General features: G+C 48.9%; 1 long non-coding RNA gene across 2 annotated transcripts; it reads right to left on the minus strand.

The window, feature by feature from the left end:
* Positions 1–12,871: 12,871 nt before the first annotated feature.
* On the minus strand, positions 12,872–14,283 carry LOC117836867 (uncharacterized). Of its 2 annotated transcripts, none has more exons than XR_004636193.2 (2): positions 13,935–14,283; positions 12,872–13,837 (listed from the first exon to the last, which is right to left on the minus strand). It is a non-coding gene; the product is annotated as an uncharacterized lncRNA (long non-coding RNA). The 2 variants fall into 2 exon arrangements; XR_004636194.2 differs by having other exon boundaries at positions 12,872–13,840.
* Positions 14,284–15,055: the final 772 nt, after the last annotated feature.

Below are 15,055 nucleotides of genomic sequence, written 5' to 3' on the forward strand. Positions count from 1 at the left end.
TGAATGACAACTAGATTAAAGGTCTAATAAACTTGTTAAGCATGTGAGCAAGTGTAATATTATTGATGAATAATCTTTGTGGGAAAGATTCTATTAAATGGCTCATATGGTGAAAAGAACAAGTGTGATACATGGCATTGTTCATCTAAGTACGAAAAGCAAGCAATGGTGTTAAAGATGAGTTGAGGCTTGGTTGATAGCCTCATAGTGCAAGATTTCTTAATTTGAAGATGAATGCCATAGCAATGAATATTGTATAATCTCATGGTGTTCATGTGTAATATATGACAAGTAAATTAAGGTGAAGATAGAGGCATGATGGCATTGGGTTATTGTTCGGTCTCTAAATAAAATGAGAAGCTTGTTAGCAACAAATGGAATATTGAAGTCAAAAGAAGATATGATCTCAAGTGGGTTTCATTCTTGATGTCAAAACAAAACTAGACTCAAATGTGGCAGCAATTGGATGAAGGAATCAAGCAAGGGATTAGCAATGAGGTACTAAGCGAAGTTTGGTCAAGTGGTGACTTGGGCCATGAGCTTTGCTAGGGTGAGTGGCTAGTGCTTGCAGGATTTTGAGGTATCAAGTCAAGCCTTAACGAGTATAGCAATGGGTTGCATCAAATGTTTATTGAGTCATATAAAAGGGTGACTTGTGATCTAAAGTTGGATTTCATTCATATGTGTTGAATATTGATCCAAGTCACTAGCTCAAGGTTGAAGTGCTCAAACCAAAGAGACAAACATGGATACAACCCTCAAGTGGATATATTGATCAAGTATGGCATAGTTCATGATGATGAAGCTCAAGTAAAGGAATAGTGTGTTTATATTTTAATCTTGAGTATATGTTTGCCGTACTACCAAGAGGGGTGCATCACATGGTTATTTGACAAAGTCTCAGTGCTCAAGTTTCCTATGTGAATTGATGAGAGACACAAAAGCCACACGTACACACTCTGTCGATTCAGGCAGTGGCAAAATCAAAAGCTCCGGTTTTAGAAATAGGAAGTTCCGGTTTTGGATGCCACGTGTCACTAATAGCTAGTTGGTTTGAAAAACCGGATGTTCCGGTTTTGGGAAACCGGTAGTTCTAGTTTTGGTCTGACACCCTAATGGCTAGTTTTTGAGGGGTGGTGTATTTATACCCCACACCCTCTCCAGTTGCTTGCTGCTGCTTCTGAGGTTGCTTGTGTACTTCTTGCCTGTTCTAAGCTAAACTAAAGCCAAGATAGCTCTCCCCAACCCCTCTTTGTAAGGTTGTGTGATCTTTGTTAGTTCTTATGAGTTGGGTAGTAAAGAGGAGCCATTCATGAGTATAGTAGAGCACTCAGTTCCTTGAGCACCGGTTTGCCTCGTCAAGTTTAAAGTGAAGCATTTGTTACTCTTGGAAGTGTGACTCCTAGACGGCTAGGTGTCGCCGGCTAGCTCCCAAAGGTGTGGTGAGCAGCGGCAAGTTTGTGAAGGCTGCAATATTGCTTCCGCAAGAAAAAAGGTCATCTAGTGGGAACGAGGAAAGTGGTTGAAAGAGACCCAGCACATTGGAAGGGAGTTGAGTAGACTCGTATTCCAATGGGCTCCTCAACGGAGATGTAGGATTCATAGTGGTGAATCTGAACTTCAGTGAAACAAATCATCGTGTCTCCTCGCTGATTTGTTCTCATTTGCATTCATTGTTGAACTTGTGAATTTGGTTGATCTACTCAGGTGTTTGTGTTTGTGAAGTGCAGGAACTTTGTGAGCCTGATAAGAAACACCTACTGAGCCTCTACACCAAGTCTAGTTTGACCTTGAGCTCATTTGCCACTCTGTGCGTTGGGGGTTCTCTCTACTCGAGCCAAAACTGAAGGTTCCGGTTTCTGGCAAAGAGAGTTTTATTCCACTACAAATGTGCTTAGTCTCTTAGCTTTGAAAATTTTCGTAGATTGCTTCAGAAATTCTGTAGGTTACGGAATTTCTGGAAACATATCCAAAAATACCAGAAGTCGCTGATAAACTTATTTTTAATTTGCGATAATTTCAGGGTACGCCTATTCACCCCCCCTCTAGGCGATATCAAGATCATTTCCATCACTCATAGGAATACCTAGGTAAGACATTGGATGCCCCCTCCCACTTTACAGTTTAGCATATCTGCAATTCTCGACTGTTCCTCTTTCGAGATTTCGAAGGACAGAACCTCGCTCTGGTGATAGTTGATTTTAAGGCCTGACATCCATTCAAAACAGTACAACAGGAATTTCATGTTGATTATAGTCTTGTCATCGCAGTCCATCATTATGACCGTATCATCTGTGTACTGAACATGAGTGAGTGTAACAACTCTACCTAAATTAAGTGCTTTTAACTCTAAACGAGTGATAAATCCTTAATTTAAGAAGTGAAATGACCTTTATAAACCTAAGAAGCTCCCTTTTGGAGTTTGAATTAAAGCTTGAAATTCTATATACAAACTTAAGTTTCTGCCCAAATAAGAGTTGTAAAACTTTTAAATTCCAACAACTTTTGTTAAAGGCACTTTGACCATTTCGGAGTGAAAGGAAGTCAAAAACAGCAACCGAAGCCGGCTTCCCTAAAAGGACCCTGAAAATCTCTTAAGTCCTGGAATTCGAGTTTCCCTCCATATTGCAAGCTTTCATCTTCCGTTTTCCCTATCTAAACTCGAGTCAGAGCCTTAATAGAAGTTGTAGTACCTCGAGAGTGTTCCAACTTTGTTACACAGACCCAGATCCAAATCGGACCCGAACTTGTTCAAAACCCCGGTCAAGGGGAGGTAAACCAGTCAACTCACCTCAGATGCCTTAAATCCTAAGTCTGGAATTCCAGATTTTTGGCTAACTTTGGCGTAAAATATCTTCGAATCCTCTCACAATCAAAACCGACACCTTAAACAAAGTTTGAAGAACGATCAGAGTTGAACAAGTTTGTTTAAGGGAGTTTCGGGAGTTGTGTTGAAAGATTCGGAGAAGGATCGCTCCAAAGCTGTTCAGGCTTGCTGCCCGAAAGGAGCCTCGACGCCCGCGCACTCGAGCATGTTCGCTCGCGCGTCGCGTGCCGCGTGGCCACCGGCCACCGGCAGCTCGCCGGCGCCCTATCACCAGCGCGACAGCGACAGGACGGGAGCCACGGCGCCCAACCCGCGCCCGCGACAGGACGGAGCGAGCGCAGGGCGAGCCAATCGTCAGCCGCGCGCAGGTCGCCTTCCACCTGTCACGGCTCTGCTCCGCCAACCCTGTTCTGCCCGTTCGCCGAGAAAGCTGAGACGCCCCCGACGTCCCGCGCCTCCGCCCGCTCGCCCAACCCCCACGGTAGCCTCTCCGCCTCGCCCGCCCGACAGACCGGAAGCCTCAGACGCGCGCCGCCCAAGGCCAATTGCCGCCGAAGACCACCCGGAGCTCCGCTTTCTCTGCCCAATGGCGTCGTCGGCCAATGGCCGCCTCGCCCGAGCACTCGCCGCTCCCGGCCTTATCCTTTCCCCACCGGAGCCCCGCCTCGACCCTCCGCGCCACCCCGGCCCTATAAAAGGGAACCCCCTCCCCGGCAATGCCACCCCTTGCCACCGCCCGCACCTGCGCCGTCGCTTTCCCCGCTGAGCCACCGCTTTCTCCCCGTGCCGCCGCTGAGCTTCCGTGGAGCTCACCCCTTTGCGCCACCCCACCCTCCGGCGATTTCGCCGCCACCCTTTTGAGAAAGTTCCCCTCTCCGCTCCAGCCGCTTCTTCCAACACACCAGCCGCCCGCTCCTCCGCGCGGTACTCGAGCTTGCTGATGTCCGCAAGAAGCACCGCCGCCGCCGGACCACCGTCAAAGTCTCACCGCTGCCCAAGCGTTAGCGCGTACGACTTCCCGCCCCAGCCTGCTCCTGTTCGGCCCCAAGGCTTCACCGGTAGACCTGGAGGTAAGCTACTTAACCTCCCTGTCCTTTCCGTCTCGCCCGACCCCTTTTTCCTTTTCGTTTCGCCCGACCCCTGTCCTTTTCGTCTCGCCCGACCTTTTCCCGATCGCCTCACTCGACCCTGCCAAGTTTCACCGACCCTTTCTCCGCCTCGCCCGAGGGCTCGGTTGTAACTTTTTCTTTGACCCGAGGGTATCGGTGAAATATTTTCGGAGATTCCTCTGTGTTGAGTCTGAGGACCTCGGTACGGTTTTTCTTAAACCTGAGGGTCAGACCCTAAGTTTCCCCCAATCCGACCCTCTGATCCTGCTCTCCACCAACAGAAGTTGAACTTCCCCCACCTTTCCTGTAGCTTTGCTACAAGTGTCCGTGTTAAAACATGAGTGTGTTGAAATAACCATCTAAAATGTTTAATCCTGCATTGCATTTCCGTGTAGAGTTGAATCTCGCCGACGGAACGTACGAGCTTCACCCGGCGCCGGAAGAAGACTCCGCCGAGGAACTGCACCCCTTCGAAGGAGAGCCCGAACCGGCGCAAGACCCCGAGGACCCACTAACTTTTCCTGAAGGCAAGCCCCGGAGCATAAATTCCTATCTTGAGTTCATGCAATATTATTGATTACTTGATTGCGCATTTACGTTTCGAGGAGTTGTAATGAAACCTTAGATGCATAAACTTAGTACCTTGTCTGAATACTAGTTGCTAAGGTCGAGTAGTGCAATGCTTAATAGGTTTCGGTAAAAGTCGAGTGATTTCCTGTCACTCGCGAGTTATAGGAGTTGAATGTTCAGATTCGTCGCAACTATAAGGACGACGGACGGGGTCAGACTTGTGTTCGATACTTGGTGGATTGCCCCGTCTATCTAAATGAAAATGAACTAAGGTCGAATTGTGTCGGCGTTCGTGATCAAGTGTTTGAAAGTACTAATCTCATACCTAGTATGGGATGGGGAAGCCTAGTACCTGATTGAACTGGGGCGTGGCATACCTTCCGGCTGTTCTTGGAACGTCATTCCCATGGTGCATCATGTGGGTGCAAGTGCGGTCACAGTGCAGCAATAGGCCGGGACTGTGGAGCATTGCATGCCAAAGGAAGTTGGCCCTGACACGTGCCTAAGGGATCGATGGGGACGGCTGACAAATGAAGCGACCCTTCGTGGTGCGCGGATATCGTGAGATTAGGTTTGCAATGCATGGTTAATAAATTCGAATCGATTCGTCTGGCTCTCACAGATTGGGACTACTTGATCGCTATTCTGCACTGAGTAAAGATGGAACATGATGATGATTTTAAATCTTGATGCTTGTTCATTAATTGCTTGGAAACCATGTTTGTTTAGTAAAAGTTGCTAATCTAGAATGGATAAAGAACATAGAACATGAGCTAAAATTTTGAAAGTAAGGACTGACTTTAGATGCTTTTGGCAAAGAAAACCCTAGAGCTAGAAAGCCTTGCATGTCTAGGTCTCGGTCTTGTCTTTCCGACGGGCCAGTCTTGCTGAGTACTAGTTGCTCAGCCTTGTTGTGGTTAATCTTTTTCAGGTAATGTCAATAGCTTGGGTGTGGGTACCACTTGGCCCACCCAGCTTCCCCCAGGCTGGACCGTCGAGTGGGATCCTTCCTCGGACGGCGAAGGAAGGAGTTTTTGATGTCATGATCGGCTCTGTCATGATGTCATGTATCGACGTTTAGTTTCCGCTAGTTTTATTTGACTTCGAACCTTGCAAATTTTGGTCTAAATTTCGAAAACTCTGATGTAATAAAATGTGGAACTTGTTGTCGTGATGGAATGTTGTAATCTCTGTGCTACTCACCTTCGCGTGAGCAATGCTTCTCGATCCTATTTATGTGGTTTATCGGAGGAAATCCGACGGTCGACCAAGTTGACTTGCTTAAAGTGCATAATCGCGTGTCAAGCGACTTCAATGCATTTTAGTCAGGTTAATTTGGGCGGTTCCGCCACAGTGAGGCCCCGAAGAACAAGGTTGGGAACCACCCCTCTAATGTGACCTTTCTTTTAGCTTTGTTCAAGATGTTGTCTAAGGCATCTGCAGCTAGGTTAAAAAGCAAAGGTGACAGTGGGTCCCCCTGCCGCAACCCGCTGTGTGTCTTAAAGTATGGCCTGTTTTCGCTGTTGATGTTAATACATACTTTCCCACCCTGCACTGTGCTCATGATCCATTGGATGACGAGAGGATCAAAGCCTTTCCTCTTTAGAACCTGTTCCATAAAAACCCAACTTACGCTATCATAAGCCTTCTCGAAGTCGATCTTCTTTATCACCCCCTTTTGTTTCTTCCATCTCAGCTCATGCATGGTCTCATGTAAGAGGACCGCACTGTCTAAGATGTATCTCCCCTTGATGAATGCTGACTGGCACTTGCCAACCACCTTGGATAATCTTGACATTATCACTCGTGTAAAGATTTTGAAGCTGACATTGAGGAGAAAAATGGGCCTGTACTGCTTGACATTGTTAGCATTCCCTCCTTTTGGTATTAACGTGATAACCCCGTAATTCAGTCTTGTCATGTCTAATTCCCCCCTGTAGAAGTTGTTTATCATTTCCATTAGTTCCCTTTTGTCTAGATGCCACATGACCAGAGGTCTTGCAACGAAAACATAGTGGGTCATTAGTGTAGCCTGACTGCACCATTGGTAGGATCCCATCTCTCGGGAGCGAAATCCACCAGTCAGATTACCTCCCTTCTCACAAAAATCATCCCATATCCCTCTTGCACCCATCTCGAACCGAGGATTTCCAAGTCTCATGTATTGGGGTGGGGATTTTGTTGCCTTGATTTTGCTAGGGTATGTTCTTCAGATCATCCAGGTTCATCTTTCTGAGGTCTGCCCCCCTTGGGTCAATTGCTCTTCTCTTCGTGTATGTCTCATCACCTCCAGAATCCTAAGGAGGGCCGGAGTGAGTTGACCAGCTTCTGGGAGCTTCACGCGTGCCGTGCAACCTTTCCCGGAGTTGAGCTTCTTTGTGGAATCCATCGTTGGACCGGTCCTCCCTGCGTTCCCGATCAAATCGACCACCCCCTCGGAGATCTTCCTCAAAGTTGTGCTTGGGAACCCCTCCCTGATCTGTCCATCTTGGAGGTCTCTGTTGATCTCCTCTCATCTCCCCAAATCGAAGGGCGTCTGCGAAGGAGGCGGCAAGTGGCGGCGGTGGATAAACCCTAGCTAGACAATCCCTGCAAATTTCCTCTTTTCTGGCTGGGTATCCCGATTCCCCCAGCAGTGCAGGTTTGGGTATCCAAATCCAGATGGATATGGGCTCATCTCTCCAAGAGTGAGCGTAGAGGTCCTCAATGCTACGGCCAAATGGGGGCCATCCCTGTTTCTAGAAGGCCCGACCCGTTCTGACTTCGTCTCCTTCCTCACACCCAATTGCAGGTCCTCCCCTTTGAACTGAGAACACCTCGGAATCCTGTTGATCGTCGCCTCCAATTGAAGCATGGATAGCTCCAAATCCGCATCCCCCCAAATATCATGTGAGCAATCGCTCGCAGCAGCTGATCCTGAGATTGATTTTGAGTCCCCCCTAAATAAGCAGACCTTTAGCTCGCGGGCAATTCGTTTATAACGACTTAGGTTTAAATCAGCCGAGATAATCTTAAGACATGCCTATAATCTGGTTGACTCAGCTTATCTTGAGCTATATCGGCTAAAGTCTGGTTTTCAGCCCAACCTAGCGCCTTAGGGAGGGTTTATCTTTGGAGCGTTGAGCAGGACGCCAAGAAATTCCTTTAAGGAAGTTGGAGAACGAAGTCCCTGCTACAACCTTGTTAGTTGGACCTTAATCCTTTTCGCCTTCGAAGATTCCCAAATCTGCAGCTCAAATCAGCCCCGACCCCTGAAACCGACAGACCGCAGTTTTTCTCTAAGTCCCGAAACCAGTGTTCTTCCAAACTTTGGAGCCGTGGATCCCCAAATCCACTGCGTTTTTGGACTCAGTCCAATTGCAAGAGTTGGACCTTGGCCTGAATTCTACAACCTTTGTTAAGGCAGTAGAAGTGGTGCAGTTTGGAAATTGGGAGAACCAGAGACTGGAAGATGGACCCAAAAACGGATCCCACAGATCTCTCGGGTCAAGCGCGCCAGAGCAAGCGTGCGTCCTATCTCAGAGCCTCGCCGCCGTGTGGCTTAACCTCCCCGATGAGCGCCGCCTCGTCCAGTCGCCGGTCACGACAAGATGGATCAGCGCGCCTCCTCTCCAATCGCGCGCAGAAGCGCCCGCCCTTTTCCACCTCGTCTCGTCTCGCCCGCAACCTCGCCGGCCACGCCAGGCGCCCTATCGCCGCTGCGACCAAGGAATGGCCGCTGTTGCGCCAGTCCGCCTCGCCTCTCGTGCACATCTCCTCACCAGGATCCCCGGCCGCGCGCCCCAACGCCTTCCGGCTTTTCCGTCGCCCCTCAGTCGCGCTGCCCACGCGCGCGCCCCGCGACGATGCTGCCTCCGCCAACCACTGCGCCGGCAGTGACAACTCTTTTCCCCCGCCTCGCCAGTAGCGTGCCACGGCAAAGCCGCCGGTTCTGCGCTTGCTAGCGTCGCCGCTCACTCGGTCACCTCACCTGCAGTGCCCCTTCCTTCCTTCCTGCCGCACGCTGGCCGAGCTGCCGCACCCAATCCGGCGCTTGACGCGACCAGACCCCGCGCTCGACCTCGCCAATCCTTCCCTCCGGCAAAACTGCTCCTGCATAGCGCGTCTTCAGTGCCCAATACCGTAAGACCCTGTCCCCGGAGCTCCGCTTCGCCGGCCAGTGGAGGCATCGACCAATCACCACCACGGCAGAGCACTCCATCCTCTTCGACCTTATCCTCGCACTGCCCGAACTCTTTCTCTTCTGCGCAGCTATAAAAGGGAGTACAAGAGCCTCTACCGAAGTTCCCTTCGCCATCGTTGCTTTGCCGCACCTTCCTTTGTTTCATGCTAAAGCGCTGCCACATAAGCTCATTGAGGAACTTCCCCTTTCCGCTCAACACCCGCCTTCCCACACCCACCAGCCGCTTGCTTCCTCCACGTCGAGCTAGAAGCTTATTTGTTGTCCACAAGAAGCACCACCGCCGCCAGAAACTTAGCGTCGTTCATCGTTCCGCCTGAGCTTGCTCCTTCCTGACCCCAAGACTTCACCAGTAGGCACAGAGGTAAGTTGCCGACCCCTGTCCGTCTCGCCCGACCCCTTTTCGTCTCGCCCGACCCCTTTTGGTCTCGCCCGACCCCTGTCTGTCTCGCCCGACCCCTTTTCGTCTTGCCCGACCCCTATCTGCTTCGCCCGACCCTTGTCTGCCTCGCCCGAGGGCTCGGCTGTATCCTTTTTCTTTTGACCAAGGGTATCTGTGTAAAATTTTGGGGACTTCTCTGTGTTAAGTCTGAGTACCCTGGTACAGTTATTCCTTAGGTCTAAGGGTCAGATCATAAGTTTTTCCCTATCCGACTCTTTTATCTTATTTTCTATCAGCAGAAGCTTAGTTTTCCACACCTTTCTTGTAGTTTTGCTACAAGTTTCTGAGCTAAAGCTTGCAAGTGTTGTTGAAATAACCGTCTAAGTGTTTTAACCCCTGCATTTGCATTCTGTGTAGAGCTAAACCTCGCCGACGGCACGTACGAGCTGCACCCGGTGCCAGAAGACAGAGCGGTAGCCGAGCTGCCTACTGCAGGAGCTGAAGCAGAGCACCCAGAAGATCAGTTTGCTTCCACCCCGCTCGAAGGCAAGCCCCGGAGCATAACCCATTCTTTCTAAACTTGCGCATGCCTTCATTTGTATTTATGTGCATTTACGTTATAGGAGTTGTTTGAAACCATAGCTGCATGCCTCAGTTCCCATGATCTGAACACTAGCATGATAAGTCCGAGTAGTTGCAGTGCTTAATAGGACTCGGTAAAAGTCGAGTGATCCCCTGTCACTCGCGAGTTATAGGAGTTGCTTGTTCTCCTTCTGGTTACAACTATAAGGATGGTGGACGGGGCAGGGCCTTGTGAACTATTTTGGTGGTAGGTGGATTGTCCCATCTGTCTACTTGAAATTGGTTAAGGTCGGAAAGTGTTGGTGTTCGTGATCAAGTGTTTGAAAGTACTAATCTCATACCTAGTATGGGATGGGGAAGCCTAGTACCTGATTGAACTAGGGCGTGGCTTATACCTCTGCTGTCCCTGGAACGAGGTTCCCATGGTGCATCATGTGGGTGCAAGTGCGATCACAGTGCAGCAATAGGCCAGGACTGTGGAGCATTGCATGTCAAGGGAAGTTTGGACCTAACACATGCCTAGGAATTGATGGGGACGGCCGACACAGGAAGCGACCCTCTGTGGTGCGCGAATGTCGTGAGATTAGGTTCGCCATGCATGGTTAAGAAATTCGAATCGATTCGTCTGCCTCTCACAGCTTGGGACTGCTTGATCGCTATGCTACACTGAGTAAAGATGGAACATGATGATAATGTGAACCTTAATGCTTGCTCTTTAAATTGTTTGGAAACTTTGTTTGCTTAGCATAAGTTGCTAATATAGACTGGTTAATGAATTTAGAACCTGAGCTAAAATATTGAAGGTAAGGACCTACTGTAGTTGCTTTTGGCAAAACAAACCGCTCAGCCAAAGAACTTTGCATGTCTAGAAGTTGGTGGAGTAGTTTTCCCACCGGTCGGTTAAGTCTTATTGAGCTTAGCAGCTCAGCCTTGCTTGTGGCACATCTTTCAGATGATGTTGAAGCTTCTGAGTGTGCTGCTGTTGACACTTGGCCTCCCCAGCTTCCTCCTGGGTGGACGGTTGAGTGGGATCCCTCCTCGGACGGCGAGGATAGGGACCAGTGATGTTCTGATCGGCCTCATCAGGGACATTCGACCCGGCGCTAGCTTCCGCTGTTCTGTTTTATTTTTCCGCTGCTCATGATCTTTGTAAAACTCTGATTTTCGAACCTGTGTTGTAATAAAATTTAAACTTGTTTAGGTGGATGATTTGTTGTGTTATCTGGAACCACTCACCTTCGTGTGAGCTATGTTAACTCGGTCCTGTATAGTGATTTTATCGGATGAAATCCGACGGACTGCCGAGTTAACTTGATTAAAGCATATGATCGCATGTTAGACGACTTAATTGTGCTTTAGCCAAGTTAATCCGAGCGGTTCCGCCACGTCGTTCCCTCTCAATCTCACGATCCCAATCCGAGGTAGGAACTCCTTCTGTTGCGAATCGTCCACGGGTGTCCTGCTTGCAACCTCCGATCTCCCCCTCTGATTAAGGAAAAAACTCTGTTCCCCCCTTCGATCGTGTGGTGCGGAGCAGAAACCACCATGGGACTCACCTCGGTTCACGCGGTCTTAGGGGGAGACTCCGTCGAGGCCGGGGTGTCTCGTCGGGGTCGCCCGCTCGCCGGAGGAGGGTGCCGCCGAGCTCGCTCTGAGCGCTCTCGGGTCTCTGGCCCTCTTAACATCCACCATCCGGCCGCAGATGAAGTGCCTGGGCTTGTCCCCGTCGATGAGCGCGGCCACCGCGTCAGCCTCATCCTCGAACACGACGAAGCCAAAGCTGCGGTCGTGGCCCATCTCCCTGTCCCGCATCATGATGACGGAGCGCACCTCCCCGAAGTGGGCGAAGTGCTCCCGCAGCTCGCCCTCCTACGCGCCTGACGGGATGCCGCTTCCGGCTCTCCCCCGCCGCCCCCTCCTCGTCCGTCGTCGGGCCAGCACCGACCCCCTGCGCCGCCGCCGCCGCCGCCGCCGCCATCGCCGACGAAGAAGGAACCATTTTACCCCTCTCCATTTTACATTAGGCAGCTAGAGCCGATGCACGGTACCGCAGGATGGTGTAGTGCATCTATTCCAAGGTCAGCCGTTCCATGCAAATTGTTGGAAGTCCACTTCGCCGCGGCTATGCTTGCAAAGTCCTTTTGTCTTTGTGTACTTGTTGCAATGCAATGTAAAGCAGCAAAAGGTTTATTCGGTGGAATTGGAACAGAAATGCTAGCTGCAAGTAGCAGCGACGTCTCGACTTGATCAAGTCAACTGAGCTGCGTCAGCGCTCCTGTGTTTCGAAACAAGACGTCTTACGCTCAAGGTTGATTAGTATCGTTCCTGAATTAGCCTGAGTAAGATGTAATTTGGTGCAGAAAGATGAAGCAAGGAAATAATAAAGAGAGGAGCTGCTGAGAAGTTGCGCTTATTTTTTTCGTGAATACGCAGGAGAGCTGCGTATCTTTGTATTAAGAAGAAAAATGTTTAGAGCCTACCCGGACGCACGCACACGGTTTTCGTTCATCGTTTAGATTACATTACGCAAAAGATGCAAAAAGGAAGCATTGATGACAAAAATCAGAGTTGGAGATCCGGAGCTCCTGTCGGTGCCGGCCAGCCTACTGCCGCTAAATGTTTGGCCCTGGAGGCGCACTCAAGCTTCTCTGCTTCAAGCTGTGGCCCGTACACAGTGGTGAGACTCCATTGATCATCTGACGTGCCCAGGGCGATGTTCACGGTGATGGAAAACCGGCCAGTGTGAACGGTGTAGCATGAAACCTCAGGGCCTCTACACGCGACGAGGATGCCACCACTTGCACCCGTAGACGGGAGCTGCGCGAAGCTTGTGAAACGCTGGCCAAGCATCTCGCAGACAAGAAAACGCGAGAGGTCTTGCAGCTTGGTCTCTTGGAGACACTCCACTGTTATGTTTGCGTCTCCTACCATCGTTCGCAGTGCGTCTCTACGGCAGCGAGCATTCAACCCGCGAACGTTCCAAACCAAAATGTTTTCGATTAGGCTGGTCCATGGAGGATTACAACAGAGAGGGAGCAAACGGGCTCGGTCACGCAGTGAGGGCGGCTGACGCCTGAGCGGTGAGCTGTAAGAAGTTGCGCTTATATGCATAAATTTCAGACACCTTGTGTTCTGAATTCCTGATGCAGTATGATATGCAGATAAGAATATTCAGACATTCAGTCGCAGACCGGGATGTGTATGTATATATCACAAGTTGATTTAGAAAGCAAAATGGTAGTATATTCATGATGAAAACAATCCCTGTTAACTCATAGGTTGAACAAGGAAATACATTATTGAGACTTGATAGGCATATAAATGGTGAGCAATCTGACAAATGTTAAGTAGAAGACAGATCTGTAAAAGCGAGAGCAAAACTTTGCTGTACTCTAAATTGTGTGCCAGAATTCAATATCCTTGGAATTATTTGGAGGGCAAAAATATCCCGGAGACTATCATGTTGATTCAAACTTCGTGTAAATTAATGCACGTGTCCTTTCTAGATGGAACTTCAAGTACTGCCAGGTCCATGCTCAGTGATACTGTATATACTAGCATCGTGTAGTGTCAGATATTGACTTAACATAAGAGGAACTGCATCAGATATTCAGAATAATCATGGTTTATCAAATGAGTTTACTGACAGTGGGTGATTTGCTACAACATTTAAATTAATCAAATGCAACTGTTGAAATAGATCTGTTCGGTAACTCTATTTTTGTGACTCATAGTTGCCCTGAAAACTAGTGTTATTTTCCATTTTGAGATTAAGCCACATATAGATGTTGTTAGGTTGTGGGGGCATACATTACATATTGATGTAGCAAGATTGCAGTTTGGTCAGATGGTGTTCCCACTATGTATTCATAATACCTTGATCATATCCTACTTTGATCGTAGCTTGATCTAGCAGAAGATGAATAGATGATCTACAGTTTCTTCAGAGTGTCTGTTACTTGTAATTTCAAAATGATGAAACATGCCATTATCCTGGATCCAAATGCCTTAAAGAAACTACTGCAGTTATTAATTCGGTACTACAAAATTACAAAGGTAACATCGTAGACGCAACTCTTGCAGAAACGAATTGGCCAAGAATTAATAACGCTGGAAGCTAGGAACATGCATCGAGATCAATTGTCATCTACATGCAGATGCAAGGCTTCTTCACCTGAAAACCCTACCTGCTGTTCCATCAAGGAGCAAATTAAAAGCTGCGTATCAATTGGTAGGACAGAACTTACATGTATGCGTGAATCCTTGGCTTTAGCTTGGACTTACCGTCGTTGGTGTAGATCTCGCTGCGTGGAAGAAGATACACGTTGCCTAACTCTAGGGTTTCAGCACAAGTATAGGTGTGTGCTGCCACAAGAGAATGAAACTGCTAGATGATCTGGTCGCCTCGCCTATTTCCCGTGCTGTCCTTGCCCAGACATGATCACGAAGAACGCGTCCGCTTTCAGATCATGCTGGCAGCTTCATCTTCTTGTGCTGCACAGACTAAACTGACTGAAGCACACCTCACCGTGCCCCTCTCACCTCCCGGCCATACTTAGGAGGGAGGGAGGGAGGGAGGGAGGGAGAGAGAGAGAGAGAGAGAGAGAGAGAGAGAGAGAGAGAGAGAGAGAGAGAGAGAGAGAGATTAGCAATTAGCATTGGCGTGCGGCTTGATGGTGTGGGGGCTGTTGGAGATTATGTAGGACTTTTTATGGAGTCCTTTTCGGTGTAATCTTTTGTTTGTTTGTACTATCTCCAAAAGCTGATGCGCAGGGGAAGAAGAATAATGCAAAGGCGAGGGGAGAGATGAGTGCAGTACGTGGTCCCGATGGACAAGGAAGATGCAAGGAAAGTAGAACTTGGCATGCCTGAGCTTTTCTTCCCTTTGATTAACCAATGCAAGCTATGCTATGGTGGGGCTCCCGAAAAGACAAGCCTGCACTGCACTTGAGGAGGCCCTTTCGAGCATGCATCTCCATACCTAAATGTGGAGCTCATTCTGCTTAGCTCTTTAGGCGTGAAGTTCGCGTGCGCCCGAGGTACGCGTGTCGCTCTTCCCAGCGGCTACCATCACTCCGGCCATCGAGCGCGTCGACTTGTGTTGTGCTTCGATTGGCAGGGGCTCAAAGCATGTCCAGCATGGATAAGATTTCATTTTCGAAAATAACGTTGAATGAACTAGGGATAGCTAAGAGAATCAACGGTCGGATGAAAAGTGTGGTAAAAGCTCTGTAATTTAGACTAACAAATTTAAATATCGTGCTTAATAATGATCAGGTCATATACTATACGATTTTGAGCTAAAAATAGATAGCGTTGAGTTGGATGGTAAAGAAAGCACGAGGGTCATGATCCATTACCACTAAGTTGAGATAACACTTAGTCATGAGACAGCGGTGGAAAAC

The sequence above is a fragment of the Setaria viridis genome, chromosome 9, assembly GCF_005286985.2.
Source record: "Setaria viridis chromosome 9, Setaria_viridis_v4.0, whole genome shotgun sequence".
Classification (NCBI taxonomy): domain Eukaryota; kingdom Viridiplantae; phylum Streptophyta; class Magnoliopsida; order Poales; family Poaceae; genus Setaria; species Setaria viridis.